The 25,779-nt window shown below is 36.5% G+C and overlaps 1 protein-coding gene and 1 long non-coding RNA gene across 7 annotated transcripts in view; both read left to right on the forward strand.

The window, feature by feature from the left end:
- Window positions 1-25,779, forward strand: part of Ube2e3 (ubiquitin-conjugating enzyme E2E 3) — a 60,551-nt gene that overhangs the window by 4,548 nt on the left and 30,224 nt on the right. The gene's annotated exons all lie outside the window — the stretch shown is intronic.
- Window positions 1,262-22,539, forward strand: Gm51431. Its single transcript, XR_003953862.1, has 2 exons — window positions 1,262-15,003; window positions 15,035-22,539. It is a non-coding gene; the product is annotated as a predicted gene, 51431 (long non-coding RNA).

A 25,779-nucleotide genomic window follows, 5' to 3' on the forward strand; every position in this document is an offset into this window, starting at 1 on the left:
ATTTTCATCCTTAAAGAACTGTTGTGTGCAATCTGAACTGACCTTCCAAATCTAGAAATTGCTAAATGCAGTGTTAGAAAATGTAACTGCAGTAAACAAGAGTATCGTCGGTTCTTTTTGATTTATTCAGTAACTTGCCTGAAGGGTAAATTTTATGTGCTAAACGATTGGTTTCAGTTGTTTTCTGGAGGATGCATTGTTGGAATTATTTATGTTTTAAGCAGTTGTCCTAATTACTTGAAAATTCTTAGTAAGTACTGAGTAAGTTATAATTGTAGAAAGAATTTCACTGGAACCCAAGTAGCTAGTTAGTGCAATTTTTTGTTTGTTTTATCATATATGTTACTTTTTAAATTTTTGATTATATGGCTTATGAAATGAGTAAGATTTAGAGATAAATTCAAATAATTTGCAAACTATGAGTTGCTGGTACAGTTGAAGTGATGCTACCTTTTGGTGGGGAAATTCCTCAGTGTTTAATCCATTTCTGCTACAAGTTCTGTAGTTTTCTGTGTTGATTAGACAGATCTTTGAAGTCATTTATAAACACAAATGTGATCCATTGACCTCTTACTGTGTATGTTAATCAGATCTGTTGATAAGGTGATGTGATTTTGCATTTTTCAATGAATTAATAGTTTGCTTATTAAAAGTCGATATGTCTAACCTTAAAGTAATAACTTCTGAGCTATGCTATCCAATACAGCAGCCACTAGCCACATGTAGTCATTGATGGCTTTACTTGTGGCTAGTTCAAAATGACATGCTAAAAGTGTGATATATGCACCGGATTTTAAAAGCTTAGCAGAGCATAAAAGTCTGCTTTTATATGTTGAAGTGATTATATTGTGGCTATGTTTAATAGAATAAAAATAAAATTAAAATTGCTTTCACTTTTTTTAGTTAGGAAATTTACAACTAATTATGAATGACTAATGTTATATCTTTGTTGCTTTTAAAATAAGTAAGTTGAGGTATTTCTGTTCACCCTCCTAAATGGTCTGTGGAATCTGTGTTCATTTAAGAAGGTCAAGTTGTTTGCTCTCTGAAAGAATAACTTAATTCACAACATATATACTTATTTCTCCCACTAAGAGAGATGTAAAGATCAGAGAAAAAAATTCTGCAATTTAAAAATTGTGTGTAAGATCAAACATTTACAAAAGTAGTTGATTTCTCTGCAAATAGCAAAATCCAGGGGACAGAAATGAATCTACAGAGTGTGGTAGATGTGTTGAATGCCCTCAGAGCAGAGCTGTAGTGGTGTTGAAAGCAGCTTGTGTATTAAACCCAGGGTGTTTCCTCAAGGTCACCAAGGATTATTTTAGAACCTTTCTATGGTGCAGAGTTAGATTTGTCCTGAATTTTTCTTTTGTGTATCAGTCCATGAGATAGTGTTTGGCATTTGGCAGTTAGACTGGTGGGAAAGTGAGGCTTGGCTCGTGCTTGTAGCCAGCCTTGTGTCTGTTTTCCCTCATTGGGCTTGATAGCTGTCAGTAACTGCAGGCCATGCCGGTCAGTTCTCTGCATAAGACATTAGAAAATAGTGGGCTTTATAAATTGTTTCCTCGCACTTTGAAGTTAGGCTTTCTTCTCTTATATGCCTTACTTGTAAAAAGACCAGATACTTTGGTATGTCTGATTTTGTGTGGAAGGTCTGTTCCTTACTGGGTAGGAAATTTGCAGATTGTTTTAATCCAGGCAATGTTGAATTTTGACAGAGAAGTCTAAATTTATATTATATATATATATATATATATATATATATATACATTTTTTGCCTTCATGTCAGATCTGGGAAAGAGCAGCACTATATTCTCAATATTCCAAGGTGTTTAAATATTTATTGTGAGGTTTAATGGAGATTGTATGCTTTAAATTTACTTTTTACTTAGGCTACCATCTATCTGTGTATCTCAGGAAAAAAAAGTTGAATGAAATGCAGAAAAATTTGGGGGGAAAGCCAAATAACTCCAACTATGAAGATTTTTCTTAAATTTCCCCCTTTATTTAGCATTCTTTAGTTAGGCCTAATCACCAAGAGTGATCGAGTATTGATTTAATTGTTGAGTTGTATACCCTTAAGTAAGCTTGATGCTAGGTTGGTGGATTGCTTCTTTTTCTTGGTAGTACATGGATAAAGGTGTTATCTCCGGCGATAAGATTGTGTTTCCACTTTGGAATTATGAGATGCTGCTGCTCCCAGGCAGGGTAGGACTGGACTCCCTCCTCATTTCTCTTGGGAAACACCCTCACAGACATGGCCAGAGGTATGTCTCCTGGGTGACTTCAAACCAAGCAGGTTGCCCATGAAGATTATTAGCCCACTGATGCACTATTTTCTTACTGGCTTACATTTATAGTTTTGCCTTCTAGGCTTTAGATTAGACTATAATTATATGCTAAGGATGTTGGAAAGAAAATTGTGTGTGCATTGCTCTGCTTTTAGAGAAACCGGTTGATAATGACCGTGGAGTGATGCATAAAAGGGTCACCTGACTACCTTCCTGGCACAGCTTGTAGACACACCGAGTTTAGGAAGGTCCTATGCTTTTAACTTAGCCCCTAGTTTTTCTCTCTATATAAACAAGTACAAATGTATGTTTCTTAAATGTTCTTTAGCATGTTTAGATAGAATCTATTAGTATGCAAACATTTAGGGTATTGGTATAGTTTTTGGATGTGGGAAATGCCTAATTGGGGTTGAAGTTTGTAATATTTTTCTGGTAAAATCTAAAAGCAGGTGTTTACAATTTTTGACAATTTACCCCTGAAGAAAAGTAAAACTGGAAACCTCAGTTCTGAATGAGAAGCTGGTAACTCCTCACGTGTTCTGACTCAGTCTGGGATTTTCTTCTGCCATCTTCTGGAGGTTGTTACCTGCTTTTCTAGGTAGATCAGTGAGCTGCAGAGCAGACCTGAGCATCACATAGACTTGTGAGAAGTACTGAGTACTGTCCCCACCCCACTTCGCCCTCTCCCAGAAGTGAGGAACCATAACCTTGAGTTGAGTGAGATTTGAGGACTTGTGTGTTAAGGTTTGCAGAGTCCTGGTACAGCAGTCAGTCTGTCTGGGTGCAGGTCCTGCTCTGCTGCTCAGTAGCATGTTGCACTAACAAGTCATGCTTTATTCTTATTCTTCCATTTTCTCAGGTCTAAACAGCATGAAGTTCCAGGAAAATAATTATTTTGGATTGAAAGAAAACATTAAGGAGTACATATGTTTGTCTTTATTTCAGTAGTGGTGTTTAAGATGATTATTCTAATATAATTCTAAGCTTTCACTTTTATTTAATTATAAGAAGAAATTGAAATTCACAGTAATCTTAATTTTTGCATGTGAACCAGTACAGAAAGACTTGGATTGCTGTAAGAATAAAGCCATTTCTGCCCCCAGAGGAGGAAGTGAAAGAGTACCTTTGCAAAGGCCATAGCTTTATTAGTATCTGCTAATGCTCTGTTCAGATAATGCCAGGAAGTAGATGGGAACAATAAGCACTTTTGAAAAGTTACATGCTGTAAATTATATTCTCCATGCAAAACTTTTTGGTACTCTATACCATATTCTCATCTTGAATGTGACTCTGTAACAGCAGATGTATTGTGTTTGGTTATCAGAAAAATCAGATTTGCTTGGGTGTTCAAGTTTAGAAAGTAGAACATGACCTTTTTAAATTTATTATTATTATTATTGTTATTATTATTATAACCAGGCACAGGTTTAGAGAATAGACATAGGATTTTCTTCCTTCCCATGTCTTTCAACAGGAAAAATGCATCCGGGCATTTTTTTTTTTTTTTTTAGAGGCTTAGATTCTAGGGGATAAGCTGTATTAAATTTCTAATAATTTTCTTTTGCATCTTAATCAGTGGTTTTATATTGTGGCAGTGCCTTAGGGCTCCCACACCTGTCTAGGGAACAGTTACCAATGCCTAGAGATAGCATTATTCTTGAGAATTGAGGAAGAAGGCCACTGGATTTTTGCCCTGCAAAGCACAAGACAGCCCCCCCCCCCCCCCAGGAATGATCAGAACAAAAGCATCAGTAACACTGGGAGGGGCGGGGCGTTGTAGTTACCTATTCTTTCACTCTGCGGACAGTTTGCTATTTTCTCATATGATTCTTTCCTAACTGATAACCTCCATCTCTTGTCAGTCCCGTATTAGCTTGTGTCTTATATTACAATTATTTCAATGTATGATGAAGCCACAGCTTTGGAACTCAAAAATGTTTTCAACAGTGTTTCTTTTAGGTCTTATAACTGTTGATAATACCATTGGCATGGCTTTAGGCTGATTGTATCTATGGTGTTCAAAGAAATACTAAGGAAACATAAGGGAGAAGTATGTGAGGGCCAGACATAGTGATCACTGGTAGAGCGCTTGCTTAGCATGGATGAGGTCCTAAGTTTAACTCCAAGTACCACAAAACAAACCAAAACAGGAAAAAAAAAATGCCATTGAAGAATTACCAAAGTTCAGTTTTAAAATAACTGAGTTGTTCACAAGCAAGAAAGCCATGCTCTTTATTTGCTTTTTTTTTCATTATTAAAATATTAGCCTGCCTGACTGGCATATTGCCACAGTTTCATACTACTTATGTTTCACGGTGCATGAATTGTCAGGTTTGCAAAGGTAGTGTGATCTGATAACTGTGTTTTATATGTTCTCGAGGCAGCACTCCATAATCACAATGTGGATATTTCTACACTAAAGACTTGTGCATATTCTTACTAAGTGGGATAAGTAGAAAAGATAAGCAATTTAAGGCCAGCTCTTAGTTTGGCTTTGCTACCAAGTTATTTTGTGCAAACCTTACTAAAATCTTTGGGTCTTCAGTGCACTTGAAAGACAGCCTGTGGATAAGGAGATGCTGGACAGGGCAGGTTCAGCTCTTAACAGTGGTCATCACAGCCACAGTGCCTACTAGTGGATTCCAGTTTCTCAGTTGTTAGTTTTGGCTTATTAGGTGGTTGTTGTTGTTTTATATCTTATATGCTTACTAGAAAAAAAATAGATTTAGTGTTCTTTACTCTTAATGTGTAATTATTTATTAGTGTATTTCTTTTAAAGTTCTCTTTAAGTTGGATTTTTTTTCCCTTGGCTTTCAAAATACTGTCTTAATTTTTCTGTTCATTCTAGATATAGAAAATTACATAGAGAATATATCCTTTAACACATACAAGATGGTTCATTTTCAAATATGTGTTATTTTGAAGCATCTTAGTGCAATTAGGCTGTAAAGAGAAACAGCAGATTCTGATAGTTGTGGTGCCATTACAGAGAAGCTTAGGTGAGTTGCTGGCTCAGCATAGAAAGGTGCATTTCTTACTCAGAAGACACCTGGTATGGGCCAGAGACACTTCTGTGTTGCTCTTCTGGTGCAAACTGAGGTCCATGCTTCCACCCTGTGGCTCTGCCACTTGAAATATGTGTCTAATCAAGAGAATTGAAGGAGTCACGTGCCAGGTTTAAGGACTTTGGTTTGGAAATAAGACAAAAAAATTGGTTTCACAGCTGTGCCTAACAAAACTGTAAGGTGACTGAGAAATGTGAGAGAGTTCATGGGCATTCCATGAGAAACCAATTTTTCTGACACAAAACATGAATGCCAAGGATAGATGACTGGCATTCTCTCTAAGAGTAATGATTAAGTAGTTGAGTAGCAGCCTGGCGCTGAAGGATGGCGCCTAGCAGTTCAGTAACTTCTTACTTAATACAGTGTTTTGTTTAAATCATAATTGGATAACATTTCTTTTGGTTTAAAATTAAAAAGTAAATCTAAGAGTTGTTGAGAAATCTAAAAGACGTAATATTATGTACATGAAAAAGTCAGGCATACATCTTAGCTAACTTCAGATTTGAAAGTAAGCTTTTTCTCTTTCAAACAATACTGTTTGAAAATCTGATGAAAAGTATTCAGAGTTTGAGAGTCTTTGGATGTGTGTTTATTGTAAGTGTATTCCTTTGCTCACAGAGGAACAAACTCTGTGAAGGTACTGCATGGTTTTAGAATCTGTCCCAAAGTGAGCTTCAAGTGGTTAAGTTGGGGGGAAAAGCCTCTTTCTCTAGCTTAGTGGTGAGGGCCTCTCTTTAGGGGGTGAGGTATCATTCCCAAGGTTGCCAGCTCTTTGTTCTTCTCCCCTTGTAAGGACAGAGTAAAGGGTTGAATGTGTTCATAATGGAAAAAATAAACTTTTGTTTTTTGCTTATGGCTTTCCTGTGCACAAATGATAGATCTGCATTTTTCTTTGGGTTACTGTAGGAGCAGTCCATTTTTATGGGTTTTGAATTTGATGAGAGGCTTTGTGTTGTTAAGAATTTCTGTGCTTCACTGGGGAAAGCTATCAGGACCAATTTTAAGGGAAGCCTAAAGCAGATAGCGTGTGCATGTATGGTAGTCTACCTGTGCCAGATCCAAGTTGTTGCAGATGTTAGCTTTATATTAGATTCCTCATAATTTTGTTTTCAGTAGTACCACAGTCTATTTAAAAAATATTTCTTCTAAACATAATTTTATATAAAAATAGCTCATAAATTATTACAGTTTTTTTCACTAAGAGCTTCTCTGGCTCTCTCTCTCTCTCTCTCTCTCTCTCTCTCTCTCTCTCTTTCTTTCTTATCGATATAATGTTCTCAGAGCGAGAGGCCAGGTCTATAGAACCTATCACTCAAATTTGTACCATACATGTATTTAGATGCTGACTCTGAGGGCTCATCTCTTAATGTTGTAGCAGCTAATAGGGATCTATAAGCAAATGGTTTAGGCTCATTTATGACACCTGTGATGCTCAGTTGTGATAAAAGTAGCATCGCTCACTAATAATGGTTCAACTTTATGGGTTGGTGGTTAAAGTTTGTAAAGTTTAAAGATCTCGTCCTCTGTTTGGCTTTTACTGTGAACAGTTGTTTTACGTTTACGGCTTTTTGTAACAAACCTTTGGAAAAAATTGGAAGGAATCCCAGTAGCAGTCTCACTGTCGTAGGTTACAGCCTGGTCGGAGGGATTTGACCAGTTGTATGTCATTCATAAAAGGTTTTTCTTTCCGTTTTTCTTTTTTGCTCCTTCAGTGTCCCAGAGCAAATATACTTTGTCATCTGTTTAACATCCAGTTTGTCTAGGGAAAAATAGAGACGTAGCTAGCCTGAAATTGCTTTTGGGAGTGTAAGTGCATATCTTTTGGGCTGAATGAAAGGCCTAGGGAAACATGAATTTTGCTACCTCATTTTATTTTCCTTTACTCACAAATCATCACGGTGATTCCCTCTTCACATCCATGCCCTAGTGTTTATAAACATCATTATTTCCCTTCTCCAGCTCATGATTTCTAGATAGTTTTGCTATATAAAATTATATAGGTTTCTTACAAATATATCTTTTTTCCCCACATTAAATTTTAAGTCGAGAATCCAGAGTCCCCAAGAGAGTGAGTTTTTGTAAGTGTGTGGCTGCCTATTTATATGGCTTTTGATGCTTTCCATAGTTTTCTAAACTTAAAAAGTAGTGGCAGCAAAATGTAGAGGACGTAGGAAGGCATCGGCTTAATGACTTTAGTCTTGTTTCATATGAGAGCATTTGCTATTGGTTGGATTTGTGGTATATACATATATGTGTGTGCATATATATATATATATATATATGCTTATAGATGCATGCTGTTATTACAGTGAGGTAAAATCTACCACTTGGACTGCAAACACAATTTGAGGCAAGTATATGACTTAATGGAATAGGCTTTCTTCATTTTGTTTATGTCTTTGAAAAAATTTAAAGGTTTTTGTTAAATTTGCTTATGCTTGCTATTAGCATTTCTGTTAAAGGGCTTTGTTTAAATTGTATTCATTTTGTTTTTTCTTTCTTTTAACCCTGAAATATGTTGCAAATGAACTGTTCCTTGCTAAAGCATTTGAATTTTTTAAAAAAATACCTTTTTATGGAAAATGTCAAACATGTAGAAGAAAACAGCAGTATAATAAACTTTTTATGTAGCTTTCATCAAGTTGCAGTAGTCACCGATCAGTGGCTTTCTGTTTCCTCTACACAGTCCATTCTTTTAACTCTCCTTATCACTTAGCAGATATTAGCATTGTTTCATCTTTCCCCTTTCAGAATAGATATTGCAGTACTCTTTTTCAAAACATATAGACTACTTTTAACTTAACTACAGGGCTATAGTTCCTTAGTCATTATTCAGAATTACAAATGGGCTATGAATAACTTTTCTTTTCCCAGAGTTAACTTGGGCCACAATCAGCAGGTAAATCAGGATTGGTTGAGAGCAATCAGCTTCCTCTCCCTGGGAGCTCTTTCACAGAGGTTCCTTTTTAGATATCCTGGGTATAAGATTTTTACATTACAATCCATAACAGTTATGTAGTAGCAGCTAAATAGTTTTATAGTTGGGGTCACCACAGCATGAGAAACGAAGGGGCTACAGTGTTAAGGTTGAGAACCACAGCTATAATGTCTTTTGACCTCAAGATTTCTTCATTTCATTTTGCATCTTACTTATTAGAGAAACTGAGCTGAATTTGCTGTAGTATGTATTTTGCTTATTAGTCTCCTACTAAGTAATTTAGGATCTTTTATTTCCTTGGTGCATCATTAAATTTGGGAGTTAGGTCAAGAGGCTTGATCAGAGACAAACTGAATTCATACTTTACCCTATTCTTTCCTTTTGTCCCATTGTGCTGGCTAGTCAACCTGACAAAAGCTAGAGCTATCTGAAAGGAGGGAACCTAAATTGAGAAAATGCCTCCATAAGTTCTAGCTGTAGGGACATTTTCTATATTGGTGATTGATGGGGGAAAGCCCCATCAATCTATAAAGAAAACAGGATGAGCAAGCCTTGTGAAACAAGACTGTAAACAGCACTCCTCCATGGCCTCCGCAGCAGCTCCTGCTCTAGGCTCCTGCCTTGTGTGAGCTCTGTCCTGACTTCCTTCAGTGATGAACAGTGACACAGAAGTGTAAGCCAAATACACCCTTTCCTCCCCATCTTGTGTTTTTGTTCATGGTGTTTTGGCAATGGCAATAGAAACCCGAAGACACCCATTGACCATTGACTCCCACTTCTTTTCTTTCTTTCTTTTTTCTTTGTTTGTTTGTTTGCTTGTTTTTTGTTTGTTTAAAGCAAAACTGCTAGGCAGAATGCCTTTGGCAATAGAAACCCGAAGACACTCATTGACCATTGACTCCCACTTCTTTCTTTCTTTCTTTCTTTCTTTCTTTCTTTCTTTCTTTCTTTCTTCCTTCCTTCCTTGTTTGTTTGTTTGTTTGCTTGTTTGCTTGTTTTTTGTTTGTTTAAAGCAAAACTGCTAGACAGAATGCCTTTCAGAAGACATTCAGCTGTGACAGCCTTTTTTGATGTTTCGTGACTGAACAGCCCTTCCTAGGCTTGGTGAGACTATTTGGGGAGGTTATGTAACTTAGAGGAGGTGGGGCCTGGCTGACAGATGTTTTCCCTAAGGGGCCAGTCTTTGAGCATAGGTAGTCCAGCCTTGCTTCTGCTTCTGGCTTTTTACTCTGCTTTCTAAGCAGAGACCTGTGTTGTGTGCTCTCACCATTGGTGCAGTGATGCCTCCCCCAGTTAGTTTTTGCTCTCATGGACTGAAACTTTCTAAAACAGTGAGCCTAAGCCCATTTCCCCTTAAGTTGCTTATGTCAAGGGTTTTGTAACAGCTGTGAAAGTCATCACACAGCAGTGGTGTAAGGTAGTCCTGGTTAGCAGTGTGTTTCTTCTTTCTCTTCAGGAAAGTCAGTTTTCTGCTGTTCTTTGTGGAGTCAGTAATTCCTAGTTGTTGTCTTTCAGTCAATTGTACTGCTTTAGAATGTCACTATTATCCTTTTAGAACTTATTAAATTAATTGATTTTTTTGTGTATGTGTATATTCATATGTGTATATATGTGCATGGGTGTGCTTCCATGTGTGTGCATGTGAAGGTCATATGTTAACAGATATCTTTTTTTGCTGTTTTTTAATGTTTAAATTATAGTCTCAAAAATAAAAGATAATTTAAAAAATGTTATTTGTATGTACAGTAATTTGTGTGTATGTACATATATATCCGTGTGTTGTTACCTGCAAAGGCCAGGAGAAGGTGTCTGGTCCTCTGAAACTGGAGTTACAGGCAGTTGTAAACTGCCCTGTGAGGGTGCTGGAAGCAAATTCAGGGCCTCTATAAGAGCAGCAAATGTTTTTACTTGCTGAGTCACCTCTCTATTTACTTAATTATTTTTATGACATTTAAAAAATCTTTATACAATATATTTTGGTCATATTGCCCTCTGTTCCTCCTGCTCAACATAGTTGTTAGGTCTTTTTGCTGAAGATACCACTTAAAACCATTGAAAATGTAGAAATCCAGCTATCGTCCAGCTAGAAGCTTCACAAACCCTTCTGACTTGCATTTGTGTATTGGGAGGTGATGTACTGGGAAGGAAAGATAATCAGCCTCGCCCAGCTAGGAACCTTGTGATCTACAGCAGTGACCTACTTTATTTTTTGAGACAGGATCCATCATTGAACCTGGAACTTGTTTGAGTAGAACAGGTAGCCATTGAGCTACCAGGAGCCTAATGCCTAACCACTGTTTGTTCTCTCCTTTCACCTCTGGGGTTAGTTCACCATTCCTGTCTTGTGTGAGTACTGGGGATTTGAGCTCTGTCTCTGTGCTTCAGCAGGAAGCACTTTACCTGGTGAACCATCTCCTAAGCCCTGTTACTTTTAAATAAGCACACTTCAGACGAAATACATCACTGTGCCTTAGGAAAAATTAGAAGTAAATGTATTCAGAGAAGTTAACAGAAGTTATTTCTTTAAACAAGATGTCCTGGCCCTTGTTATTGTGGAGAAATTAAGTCTTAGCAGTAGAACAATAGAAGCATCTTCATATCTTTGCTGAGAATGGGTTCTCTGGTTTAAAAGTTGGGTTGTTTTTCTTCTTAATTTTTATATTCTAGGTATGGGTGCTTTGCTGGCTTGTGTGTGCACCATGTTTGTACCTGGTACTTGTGGAGGTTGATATTGTTCCTTTATTACTCTACTGAGACAGTGTCTCTAGCTGAACCTGACACTTCCTAGCATGTCTAGCCAACCTCGTCTACTTATCCTTGGGATCTTTGTATCTTTACAGAGCGCTAGGACTATGATAGGCTGCTGAAGCTACTTGGCTTTCTTTATTTGGGTCCACGGATCGAAACTCTTATTGTCATGCCTGAGTGCTGTGTTCTTTGAGCCATCTCTTCAGGCCCAATTTTATTGTCTTAAGTGTCTGTATGAAAAATAATTTCTTCCCTCAACATTTCGCTTCTTAGACCTCTTTCATTATGAAATCTTGTAGTTAATTTGAGGGCTGTAGGGTTATTAGGTGCTGCTGTTTACGTGCATGAGTCCACGGGTGTACACACACAGACAGACACAGACGCTGCTGCTGCTGCTAGTACTCCTACTACCACTACCAACAATGCCACTGAATCTCTTTGTTTTTTTTTTTTTTTTGTTTTTTTTTTTTTTGTATGTTTGTTTTTGTTTTTCTTACTAGTGAGTTTTATTTACAGGCAGACCTGTGTTAATAGGATTTTTATCTGTTACTTGAAAATGTGCCTTTCTAATCTCTTTTATTAGCTTCTTTAGTATTCTAAGAAAACCTGTTTTTAATGCCTGTTAGTCTCTTGCTCTTCATACTTTTAACACCTGAGGACCAAGTATTCAAATATATGAACTTATAGGGCCATTCTCTTTGAAATCACTACACAGATTGGCATTGTGAATGTGTGCATGGCATGTTTATGTGAGGTTGGGAGTGGGGCATGGAGGGTGATTCATTAGTTTAACACAATACCAGGAGTATGTTTTACAGTGTAGTAGATATTTTAAAGTTTGTGCACTCATGATGTGACTGTATGTGGATGTGAGTGTGTGTGTGGGTGGTGGGGGTACATGGGCCCCAGCTCCAGCATATTTGTGGAATCAGTTGTTTGCTTCCACCTTCGCGTGGGTTCTGGGGATTGAACTTTACCTGGTAAGCCTTTTCACTAGCCCTTTCAAATGATTTTAAATAAAATCAAAGTTAGTGTCTGTGAGTAGAAACATTCTAGCAGTTGATGAGACAAAATTGGCAATATGTTTTTGTGTGAGTTGCTTTTAAAAATAGCATGTCTATATCAAGTCAGTGTTGGAGATACAGGAACCCAAAACAAATTGGCTCACAGGATTAAAAAGCTCAGGGTCTGTTTGGCCATCAGTATCTCATTACTTTCAAACTGTACTGACGACTTCTCAGTTAACCCCAGTTTAAACACCCCTTTTTATTTTCATAAAACAACTGATAATACTTCCAGCTTTCTCCTTCAGATTGAGCTACCTTTTCACATAATGTGACTTTCCACCCTAGGCTTTTTTTCACAAATGTTTTCTCATTGCATAATTAGTGTTGATCTATTTAATATTATTTATTAAATAATAAATTGATTTATTGTTGTTGATGATTATTTATTTGTTGATTACCTTTGTTAGCTAAATTGTATCACCGTAATGTGTACATGGAAAAGCACAGTGTGTATAGGGCTTGGTGCAGCCAATTACTCATTAGCAGTCTTTAAATATTTTTATTTTAGGAAATGTTTTTGTATTCATCTGGCTCTGTGCTGTGGCCTGTCTTCTCTTTCTTTACACTGAGTACATCCATGGGTCACCTGCCATGTGCTCTTTCTCCAGTCCAGCTCCTCCCTAGAGAAGTCATGTTATTATTTTAGTTTATGTGTGTAGGTGAAACACCTACGTATATGTCTGTGTACCATGTGTGTGCCTAGTGTCTTTGGAGGACAGAAGAGGGCATCAGATCCCCTGGTACTGGAATTACAGATGGTTGTGAGCTGCCATGTAGGTTCTGGGAATTGAACCCAGGTCTTCTGGAAGAGAAGCAGGTTCACTTAACTGCTGAGCCATCTCTTCAGCATCTGTTTTAATTTTTCAAAAGCATACTTTACACAGAGCAATGCAGTTTATGTATTAAGTAATGCTATAACAGAATGACTTGATACGTTTTGAACAGAAGAAAAAGATTTCAGATGACAGTACCTATTCCACCAAAACAGTTTTTTTCAGTCATTTTTTTCTAAGAGGGTCAGTGTGACAGATGTGTTCCATGATAGGTTATGTTTAATTCCTTTTTTCTTAATAGTCAGAGAAGGTAAAAAAGCAGCCAAGCATTCATCATCACCACCTCAAAGGGATAACATGCTGGATTCATTTGAAATTTAAACAAAAAAAAAAAAAGGTTTTTTTGCTACTTGAGAAAGTATGTATTTTGCATATACAAAAAAAGAACTTTTGGAATGAAAAATAAAACAAAAGTTGTACATCCTCTTTCAAGAGGATGCTCTTGCCTATGGCCATCTTTCCTCAGTATCTTCCCTTGGTCTTTTTTCCAACTTTTAGATTATATTCACACTTATGCCTGCTTTCATATTTCATATATGCATGTATGCATTATAGACTAGGGCTACATGTATAAGAGAGAAGATAGATGCACATGTATTTTCATTCTTAGCTTGGATCCATTCTCTTAAGTATACTTTCCAACACTGTTCTTTTTCCTGAAAATTTTATGATTTCCTTTTCTTTTCCAGATGAGTTATATTTTATTTTGAGTCTGTACCACGTTTTCATTATCTTGTTATTTGCTAATGGACATTCAGGCTGGTCCATTCTTTACTGTTGTAACTAGGGCAGGGACAGCATGGTGTGCAGATGCCTTGGTGATAGGGATGGAGCCTTGCAGGCACTTGTCTAAGAGCGGAATGGCTGTTTTGTACAATGGTTTCATTTCTGAGTTTTAAGGAACCTTCCAGCTGATTGCCATAGTGACTATGCTAATTATACTCCCATAAGTAGTGAGCTAAGGGTTGCTTTTCCCTTACATGCTCCCAACATTTGTTGTCAGATTTCTTGATGATGGGCATTCTTTTTGGGGTGAGGTGTTGTCTCAAAAGTAGTTTTAAAATATGTTTGACTGATGACTCAAATGCTGAATATTTTTAACACTAGTTACTTTTTTTTTTAAAGAATTGTTTATTGTTGATTTTCTGTTTTGTTTTCTTGGTGATTTTAATTTTGGAGTTACTTTTAAATTTTGGGTAATCTCTGTTTGAAATATAGCTGATAAAAGATTTTCTCCACTCTGGCCTGCTAGGGTGCATCCAACCTGGTAACTCTTTGCCTTCCTGTTTAGAAGTTTAATTTTATGGAGTCCTGTTCGATGTCTCTTTGCTCATTCCTGTGCCCTTGTACTTCTGCTTGGAAAGTTCTTGCTTGACTCCAAAAATCCCTGTGTTTTTCGCTGGTAGTTTCAGGGTTTTAATTCAGGTCTGAGATATAATTCTCCTTCATTTTTGTATAAGGTGAAAGATATGGATCTCTTTTATTCCCCTGAACCTGGATATCCAGTTTTGTCGGAAACAGTTATTGAATAGGCTGGGTTTTTTTGCAATGTAGTTTTTGTTACTTTAGTCAAAGATTAAGTGACCATAGCTTTGTCTGTTTATTGCCAAACCCTCTTATTTTGCTCCCAACAATCTGTTTGATTTTATGCCAATACCAGGATATCTTTATTACCATAGCTTATTGTAGTATAATTTGAGGTCAAATATCATGTTACTTCCAGCTGGATTCCTACTCCTCAGGATCGCTGTGGATGATGGTGGCTGTGTTGTTTTGTTTACCTTGTGGTTCCATATACATTCTTGAATTGAGTTTTCTAGACCCATCAAGTATGACTTCAGAATTTAGGTTGTATCACTCAGTCTATAGATTACATTTTGTAGTAAAGCTAATTTCACAATATTAATTCTGCTAGTTCAGGAGAATGAAACGTTTTTTGTCATCTAGTGTCATCTTTGATTTTTCTTTTTCAGTGTCTTGAGGTTTTCATTGTAGAGGGCTCTTGCTTTGGCTAGGTATATTTTCAGGTTCTCTTGCTTTGGCTAGGTATATTTTCAGGTTCTCTTGCTTTGGCTAGGTATATTTTCAGGTTCTTTTCTTTTTGAGTTAATGTGCATGAAACACTTTTTATTCTGAGGGGTCATTGCTATCTTTAATGTTTGTATCTTTTAACTACTTTAAAAAAAATTTTTTTAGTAGATCCTATAAAGTCTTTCTTTAATAGATTCTGCAGTCTTTTAAGGATAAGATCACATCTGCATGTGAGAATAGTTTGACTTTCCTATTTTTAAAACCTTTTGTCTTTCCAGCTCAGATGTAGAGCACAGTATACTGAATAAGAGAGGACAAAGAAGCAGTCTTCTCAGTTTGCTTGTTTAGTGTGATGTTGGCTGTCGGTTTGCTGTATATAGTCTTTATCATTGTGATTTATGTCTTATCAGTTCCTAGTGTCACCAGTACTTGTGTTATGAAACAGTGTGTTCTTAAACTTTGTTCAGTGCTGTTTCAACATTGAGAATGATTATGTCGTTTCTCTTAAGTTGGTTTATGTAGTGTATAACCTTTATGTGTTTTGTTAATATATTCAACCTATCAGGCATTCGTTTGCTGTGGGATGAGAGCAGCGAAGCTGACATATGAATGTGGTTTGTGCTGCAGCTGTTGCTTGTCCCTGAGGTCAAGGTGGCTGTTAGAAAGGGACATGCATTTGCAATGGCTTGTGTAAGTTTAATGAAAGAAATAGCATAGCAGAATCAGCATCTGTGACTTTGAGAGTCACAAACATGCATTTCATCTCAGCTTTCCCTCTTATATTGTCTTAATTAATTTATATTGTGTTTCTCATACCATAAAGACATTTAGGTATGAATCTCTGACTTATAGCTATTGTCAGAACTGTGGATGAATTCTTTATGGCTATGGAATTATACATCTTTATTCCATTTAATGCAAAGATCTACTTTTATACTTTTAATAATTTGGGTATCAGGTCTCAATATCTTAATATGTTTTTGTGAATTTGAAGTTATTTGTTTTAGTTAATGAAGTAATAAAAATGCTTATAACAGTTTGAGTTAATTGGTTTTATTTTTCAAATGACAACACCAAAACAGATTTACTCCTAGAATTAGTTAACTTCAGGTGGAAGTCATAAATAGCTGTAGACCAGGATGAGGTTAAGATTTTACACACACACACACACACACACACACACACACACACACACGCGAGTATATGATTACAAATAAACCAAGAGTCCTGACCTAAACACCAGTGGGTGGCTTAGGACTGTTGTTGGAGGCTGCTACAGCAGTCACAGAGACAATAAAAGCTAGAATTAAACATTCTTGTATGAAAAGTTTTTCTAAGACTCTCTTATTCAATTCAATGGCATAAAGTTGACTTATATTAACATGGCTACACTTTTACATCTAGGATACAGTCTCTTCTTAGGGATTTGGCCTGATTTTGTCTTTCTTAAATTTCATGAAGGCTACTTCTGAGTCCAAGGTGGCAAGATAAATGAGATTCTAATTAAAATTAAATTCAGATCAACAGTGTATTATTTCAGACACAGACACACATGAAAGGAGAGGGAGGGAGGGAGGGAGGGAGGGCAAGCAAGGGAGCTCGAGACAGAGCATGTGTGTGTGTGTGTGTGTGTGTGTGTGTGTGTTTGTGTGTGAGCAAGCCAGCCTGTGTGCGCCCAGGTATATATGAAGGCATAGGACATAATTATATACAAATTAAACCAAATTAAATATTCCTGGGTATTTAGGGTTTGGACTGGTTTTCCATATCTTTATGCTTCAAATTTGTTTATTACATATGATATGTGTTTTATGGTTACATACATTTCTTGTGTCAGCATTTAATTGTTAATAGTAGCCTATAAGTTATCTTCCCATTTCTGTGGTGTTTTTTGCAGTATATCATATTTCCTCTTTGATTTTATTTGGGTTTTCTCTTTTCTTGCTTAGTCTTGTCAAAATATTTTTCCAATTGTATTTATTTTTTGAAAAGACACTTTTTGTTTCATCTTTTTTTAGTGTTCTATTTCATTTACTTTATCTTTGAACTTGTTATCTCTCCTTGAATTAATTTTGGATTTAGTTTGTTCTTGCTTTTGTTGCCTGAATTGTATCTTCAGGTTGCTCCTTACTGTTCCCCACTCCTTTCTCTTATCATGCATATATATTGCTGCAAATATCACTGCTTGCTATGTTTGTGTGTGTTATTTTTATTTTCATCTTGTTACCACGATTTTTTTTTAAAAAAATTCCCCAGGGTCCCATTCATTAAATACCATGTTTAGTTCTCTGTACAACTTTTAAAGATTTGTTTATTTCTGTGATGGCAAAAGCGTGTGCACCGTGGCTTCAGTAAACCTGAATACTTGCCCCGTTTACTAGACTAGACCTGAAAATATAAACAGTATTGGTACTAGTTACTTGTCTTGTTGTTGTGACACCATGAGAAGAAGCAACTTAGGGGAGGAAAGAAAGGTTTAGGTTCATTTCTGGCTCACAGTTTGAGGATATAGTCCATTATGATGGGGAAGCCATGACAGCAGGATCTCGAGGCTCCTAGTCACATTGCATCAACAGTCAGGAAACGGAATGATGAATTCTCATGCTCAGCTCACTGTCTCCTTAATCAGTCCAGGTCCCCAGTCTGGAGAATGTGTCACATGACATGTGCTGGGTATACTTAAATTGGTGTTGCTACCTCAGTGACTCTAATCTAGATAATTCTTTCCAGTCATGCCCAGAAGATTGCCTTCTGGGTAATCCCAGATCCTGTCAAGTTTACAACCAATATCATCACAAGCATTTATAATTATCAAAACACACATTCATTTTTACTGTTTGTGTTTGTGTGTATGTGTGAGTTGATGCATATGTGCACATGCATGTATGTGCATATGGGGGATAGAGACAGTCTTGGTAACTATCCTAAGGAACACCTTCCAATTTATTATGAGATGGATCCCATTGGCCTGGGATTTAACAACTGGTTGGCCAAGGAGTCTCACAGCTCCATCTGTTCCCCGTCCTTTGGGTTATAAGAGTGTGGGCCATTATATCCCAGTTTTTACTAGTGATTGAGTCCGTAGGCTTGGAGATAAGTGCTTTATATTCTCAGCTATCTCCTAGCCCCTACAGATCCATTCAAGAGTAATCAATGATGAGTGAAAATATGTGTTAATTACACTGAAAGCATGTGGTTTATTCTGTAGAATGTTCTGTAAGCTAAGAGAATGTATTTTGTAGAACTTGGATAAAGGACTGTTGGATTCACTTTAATATCGTTTAACTGTTTCTTTGCTAATTTTCTTTTGGTATGGGGGGGGGTCTGTGTATTTTGTCAGGGATGAATCTAGGGTATTGAGGTTCTCAGTTAAAGTATTTTCTTCTTTTACATTGATCCTTTATGATGGATACTGTGCATGTCCCTCTGCTTGGAGTAAAGGCCTTGCTTCATAGCCCCAGTGAGCTTTGAGTTAGTGATCCTCTTTTTCTGCCCACCCTTCTAAGGACTGCAGTTACAGTTGTGTACAACTGCAGCCCACTTTTAGCTTTTTGACATCTGGTTTAGAATTTCTACATTTTATATATATCAAGTAGTACCTCATGCATTTGGCTTTTTGTATATTCTATGTTTTCTTCATTCTTTTTCAGTTTGTTTGTGTCTTTATTAGTGCTAAGTGAATTTTCTTGTAGATGGCATACTTTTTATTTTTTTAGCTATTGGGCTTATTTTCCTATGCCTTCTGACTGATAAATTTTATCTGTTTATATTCAGGTATGTTAACTGGTGGAAAAAGCCACACTTGTATCATTCTGTTAATTGTTTTTAAGCTTTGTATATATTTTCTTTGTTCCCCTCTTGTTTCTTATCTTCCTGGTTTGGGGCATTCTGCAACAGTAAGTTTGAATTTTCCTTTTTTGCCTGTATTTGCTGTACTGTTGAGTGTTGCGCACCAGTTTTGTGATATTTTCTATTAGTCCTTTGTTCTAGTGTAAGTCTCCCTTAAGCATATCTTGGAGGGTCTCACTCTTGTGATAATTTTATATCATCTTTTTACCTGTCATGAAACTTTTTCTTTGTTTATGAAAAATGGCTTTGTTGGGTATGGTATTCTTAGACTAGAATGTGTAATATTTAAGTGAAATAACAATCTCAGAACAAAAAAAACCACTTTCTCCCTCATGTGGATCCTAATCTGTATGTGTGATTTGTAAATTCTTTATAATAAGGTTAAAGATTTTTGAGGACAGTTCAGCTTTAGCTTGGGATACAATAGGTAAGATCTTTACAGGCTAACTTAATTCAAGCTTCTCAGTCAAAAGAAATAATATATATGCATATATATGTGTGCATTTGCTTGTGTATATATAAACAAATGTAAATCTGGGTCCTATGTAACATAGGAAGGAGAATAAGGAAGGCTAGTTATTAGGTGATAAGGACTGAATAGGGGTAAAGTGTAGGAGTCACCACAGATGAGTTTATAAAGCTCATTTTCTAGTTTTCACTTTTACAGCTTTTGTTTTTATGGTCATGGACAAGTGCATACAAATATATTTGATAGTGAAAATGTAAAATCTAATGAGAAGTTCCACAGACTAAGAATAGCTTTTCAAACTACAAAAGTTCATTGTAATATAGAGATTTGTTTCTGATTAATTTTGATAATATATTTTTATTTGTAAATTCTTTATTGTAAAGTTAAAACTTTTTGATGACTTGTCAGCTTTAACTTAGCATATAATAGATAAAATCTTTATAGGCTAATTTAATTCAGGCTTTTCAGTAAAATTAAGCAGAGATTCCCTGAGTTGGGTACACAAATAGGTACTTTAATAAAATCTGGAAAAAAGTGTAGATTTCTGGAGTTTTATTAGACAAAATATATTTCATGGAATAGGTTGTGTTTTCCATTGTCAGAATTAAATTGTCATTTTATGTAGAAGGGAAACTCTACTTGATTGAACTCCAAAGTGGAAGAGTTAGTTACTAGTCTCCTGGGAAAACAAATATTGTCTTGCAGAGGAAGCTGCAGTGATTTGGTTTGGTTTATGGCACTTGGGATCAAATCCAGGGCTGTGTTCATACTGGACAAGCTTGTTGCTACTGCTAGTTCCGCACTTTGCACCTGCAGGGGCTCCCAGTTTTGAAGAGTATACCTTTCTTCCTGTCTTGCAGCAACACAAACTAGATTGGTAACTCTAACTTGGTTAGATTGAATGATTTGGCTCAACAGTTAAGATCACTTGTTGCTAGTCAGGAAGACCCATGTTCAGTCCCCAGCGTCCACATGGTGGCTCACAAATAACTCCAGTTTCAGGGGCTCTGATGTCCTAGCCTCTGCAGGTACTAAGGATGCATATGCACCTGCATGTGTGTATGGAAGTAAAACACCTTTATATATAAGGGGACCCTAGGAACCGTTACATGTACTATGTACTGTGTATTTTACAAATAACTTAAATATTATGTATTGTATTGGAAGCACTGATTTGGTTGTTTCAGTGACATAAATAGTGGATACTGTAATTTTTAATATACTTCAAATACATATGTTCAGTTATCAAGGTACTTGTCTGCCTCATTTGCTGCTTTAGTTACACCTTGTTATTTTCATTATTTCCTCCTTAACTTTTTTATGTAGTTTGGTGTGTGTGAGAGGTGTCTGTGGACAAGAGTCACTTATCTTCACTATATGGGTTCCAGGCATAAAACTTATGTCATTGGGCTGAGTGTAGGCCCTAGTTCTAGTGTTTTAAAGTAAACTACAATTTTAAGAATCAAAATGTGTCTGGGGTTGGTATGCACATGCAAGTACTTTTATAAAGTCAAGAGTATGTGTGCAATCCTAAGTAATTTAATTGACATTCACACAGAGGTGAATTAAACATGTTATAATCCCAGCTCTCACATTGTTACACCTAAAGCAGATTTTGAAAGTTCGTTACCTGACTCTATTCTATGTGCACTGAGTTTGAGATATACTACCAATTTTGTTTGTCTATAGATGTATGATTTTTGAAATTTAAAATATGCAGTTTGAATTGAGGTATTGAGGCCCTTAATGGCATAGTATATTCAAGTTTCACGATTATCTGACATTTTTATAATGAATTTTAAGTTTTTCCTTCCGTGTTTATAAAGCCTCTTCTTTTGTAGTGAGAATACTATTATGAACAACTCCAGCTTTATCTAAGCCTATATAAGACTGATTGAAAGAAATGGGTAGTGTTGGTGTCACTCAAAGGAAAGGTAGCTCTGCTAGGCAGTTCGTTCTGCAAAAATAGTTCCACAACGCCCAAACTAGTCTAGCAAGAACACTTGGCTAAGATGTGTTCTGGATAGACGTATCTTTTTCGTCTTTTCAAGTCCTATATCTTACCACTACAATGTTGAATTTAAGTGGAAATAGCAATAAACATCCCTGAGGGTACATCATTTAAAGCATGGACGGTTTAGGGGTGGGAATAGACAGAGTTGGCAGAGTACTAGACAAAGGTCCTGGATTGGATCCCATAGTACCACATAAAACCAGGCATAGTATTGTACATCTGTGATTAGCACTTAGGCAGTGGGGACTGGAGGATCAGAGGGTCAAAGTTATCTTTAGCTGTGTATTAAATTCAAACGGGGGCCTAGCTATATGAGACCCTGTCTGAAAAGTGTGGGGGAGTATAAACAAAAGCAAAATATTAAAGGTTTGAATCATAGTTTAAATCCTGAAGACAGGAATTCAACTTAAGACTTCATTTTCCTAAACAGTAGAATCAGTAAGACACTCGCTCCCTCCTTCCCTCCCTCTCTCTTTCTTTTACCTAATGAAAATTATTCAGAGATAACAAAACTATAACTTAGATCGAGGAAAAAAATCTGCGTAACAGAATGACTATGGCTCCATTGAAATATGTTGAAGGTGTAGTTTATAGTAAATGCCTAGCAATCGGACAGAAGCTAAGATGGTTTGTCTGGATTGCCAGTGTGGTTATACTAAGTGCAGTAAAGCTTAGCTCTGCTTCTGCAGTGGCATTCCCAGAGATGGTGCCATCCTGAATTCCTGACCTAATGGATGGTTTAATTCACTGATGTCTCTTGCCGCCTCCCCCCAATAAAGATGAGAATAGTTTGGAGGTAGTAGATGTAGGCAAAGTATGGGCTGTTTGGAGGAAACAGGTCCCTGAATCTTATTTGAGTGACTTGTGTTGCACAGGCTCTGCTTTCTGGCTGCATTGTGGAGTAGTGTGCCCACACCCCTGCTCTGCTGCACCACAGCATGTCAGCAGTTTTTCTTTTAAACCTATGAGATTTTCACTTTAATGATTATCTACTCTTGTTATATGAAGATATGACTCTGGGTAGTTATTAATAGCTAATACTATAATTTGAATCCAGAATAACTATAATACTCTCTCTTCTCACTTCTATGACAGAGTTCAGTAATACAGAATGGTGGTCACCAAAATGCTGAAACAAGTCATGACATTTAACAATTGTAATTAAATATTTCAAACAGCAGTTAGAAAAGGGAACAGCCCCAAGTGGTTTATGTCCCAAGGAATCATGAGTATTTGAGTTTGGAGCGGGCACTCACATAAAAGCCAGGCACCAGTCATGCAGTACATGCCTGTATTTCTAGTGCTGACAGATTGGAGACTGGTGGATCCCTGTGGCTTACTGGCTAGTCAGTCTGTCTTAATTGGTGAACTCCAAGTTTGGTGACACTCCCTGTGTCAGTAAGTAAAGTAGAGAGCCAGGTGAAGGAAAACACATGAAGTGGACCTGTAGTTACTCTTATGTATGTGCATCATGCAGACACACAAAGCGACATACCTATTTTTTTCTTCAACAGTGACATTGTTAAAAGTAGAAGTAGATTTTTTTGTCTGCTCTAAGGTGTTCTGGAGGTGAAGTACCCATGCCTGTCTGAAAACAGTGACTGGGTTTACTCCTTTAGCATAATGCCTTTTTAGACATGTCTATATTATTATCTCAACATCTTTAATTTATATGATAAACTAAGGATAATGTTTTGAATAACATATTAATGGGAAAATAACAGTGCCTTACAGTCATGCATTCATTAACTTCAGTTTCTAAGTCAGTGGTTCTCAACTTTCCTAATGCTGGGACATTTTAATACAGTTCCTCATGTTGTGGTGACCCCAATCATAAAATTATTGTTGTTGCTACTTCATAACTGTAATTTTGCTACTGTTAAGGTAAATATGTCTTCCAGTAGTTTTAGGTGACCCTTTGAAAGAAAAGGTCATTCAAACCAGCAAAGAAGTCACAACCCACGGGTTGAGAACCACTGTGCCAAGTAATAATGACATAGCCACCTTCACATTCCAGTGTTCCACTTGTTATACTGTATTACGTTTAGCCATTTTTATATCTGTGTTTTAATCAATTGGCATTTTTTTTATCTCTATCACTCATTGTGGTTTTTCTTTTCTTTTTAAAAATTTTATTAGATATTTTCTTTATTTACATTTCAAATGTTATCCCCCTTCCTGGTCTCCCTCCGAAGTCCCCCTCCCCTTGACCTCCCCCCCCCGCCCCCCCGACCCACCCATTCCCGCTTCCTGGCCCTGGCATTTTTATCATGTTTGTTATTCAATCAACAGGCATTTATTTAGTAACATGTTAAATAGCAAATGTTTTATAAGGTGTTTGTGGATGTGTAAGATGTTGTAGCATACACACATTTAAGTTAGAGTAAAATGCAGTTCTTATTTAATATAAGGTATAATATAAAGGACGTGGGTGGGTGGTCACTAGAACTTTCAGGAGTCTCATAGGTTAAAATACTGTAAAGTCTCATTACAAAGTCACTGATAATTAAAACAACCATCATTTAAAATGTCACATAACAAAACGACTTGAGATTTTAAAAAATAAAATGTTTTCTTTTCCATCATATTGCTAGTGGAGATAATACAATTAGTACACTGACTCCTGAGAGGAACAGGAGACTTGGTTTTCATAAAGTATGCCTTGAAAGCTTCCCTCTGGTGCTCTAGCACACTCTCTCATCTCTAAAGGCATGTGGTGGAGAGTAATGCTTCTCGAATTCATAGTGGTCTTCTTCTGAAATAGATTTTAGGTTTTATATGGAGTATTAACACCTGAGCCAAAACCCTTTGACTCTCCTCACAGAGAATGGGCAGTAACAAAAGTTTCAATTTTAACATTTTTACAGATGGTCACTGTACTTCTACTAATTGTTAAAATAGGCGGAAAGATTCTAAAACTTCTGTGTCACACAAGGATAGTACAGATTGTAGAATTACATTGATGACCTGTGCTTTCATTTGATGGATTGAATGACAGCTAAGACCCCTTGTAACAGTATGATTCGAAAGTGCATTGGAATATGAAAATGACTTATGCCCATCATGAGGTGAAGGGTGATCTGAGAAAACCTTACATTTGCAGGTCTACAGAGTGTAAAAGCTTATAGTTACTTGTCCAAGACATTTAGGAAGCCAGTGCTTGATGAAATAGTAGAAATGTTATTTCTGCTCTTAGACTTGTCAGTAGCAAGTTAATGTTGGTAAATTATAGCTAAAGTCTGGGGCATATTCAGATTTTTCTAAGGTTTTTGGTTGTTTTTATTATGAGATTCATTAACCATCTTCTGTCTTATTCATTAGTGTAGCCCATCAATTTTCAGTCATTCTAAGGTTATTTGAAATTGATATATTTGCCTGTTACAAAGCAAAGATATAACAAATATTGGGTTGCTGAGTCTTCTCTTAGCCTTGAAGCTGCTGTGATATTTCACACTTTTCATGTTTTCTAGCTTGAGGGCACACTGTTGTCTTTAGGTTTTCCATCTAACTAAAAAGTCCGATGGTGGTATATGTATAGATAAATTCAGAACAAGGATGAAGTCAGTCTTGGCACTCTTCAGGACCTTCCATTTCTCCCTTGAATTCAATAAAGACCATTAAAAGAGGCAGGAATGATCGAGGAATTAGGAAAACAAAAACAAAAAAACTTGTGGCAAAGACCTAAGAAATCCCAAAAATGCTGATAAAGTAATACTGTACTTGGTTATAAAAGAATGGTACAATTCAGATTCTGCTATAGTTCTCTGGCTTGAGCAAGTCATTTGCTTCAGTCTCTCCACTTATATAAAATAAGTGGTGTGCACTGTGACCTGCAATCAGTCACCTTTTAGGTTTACACATTCTTAAATAGAACTTTTTATATCATATGGGCTATTCTGTGTTTGTAGATGATGTCATATTGCTGAAGTACTTAAATGATTTTATCTTGACCAATATGTTAAATGTTTATTACCTGCTCAGTTTCTAATACTACTCTATGCTTCAGCTCTGTTATGTTCCATTTAAAGTACTTATAATATAGCAGTTAATGTATTACCTGCTAGCATTTATTGGTTATTGTTTTACAATTAATTGTGCATGATTAAGCTTTCCTTCATTTCCCCACTGTGTGAATTAGAATTTAAAGTCAGGTGTTAAAGGTCCTAACTTAAATATATCATCTAGTAGTTAGACCTAGTATTTAAGCTTTTAAGTATGTTTTAGATTTCTAAGTAGAGGAAAACAATGTATGAAACCAGAAAAAGCAAGGACCCCAAAATGTTCTAGCAGTGTACTTTAAAGGCTAATGTTGACACTCATGTATCTCTTTAAAGAGAAAGTTCAAAGCTATTTCTCACCATAGCTTTTTGAGGTTATAACAGGAAAGTTTTCCAGAACATCAGGCATGCTTCTGGCTGAGATTTAACAATATTACCTTGATAACTTTACCACCATTCACAGATATAATGAG

This window comes from Mus musculus, chromosome 2, assembly GCF_000001635.26.
Source record: "Mus musculus strain C57BL/6J chromosome 2, GRCm38.p6 C57BL/6J".
Taxonomy (NCBI): Eukaryota; Metazoa; Chordata; class Mammalia; order Rodentia; family Muridae; genus Mus; species Mus musculus.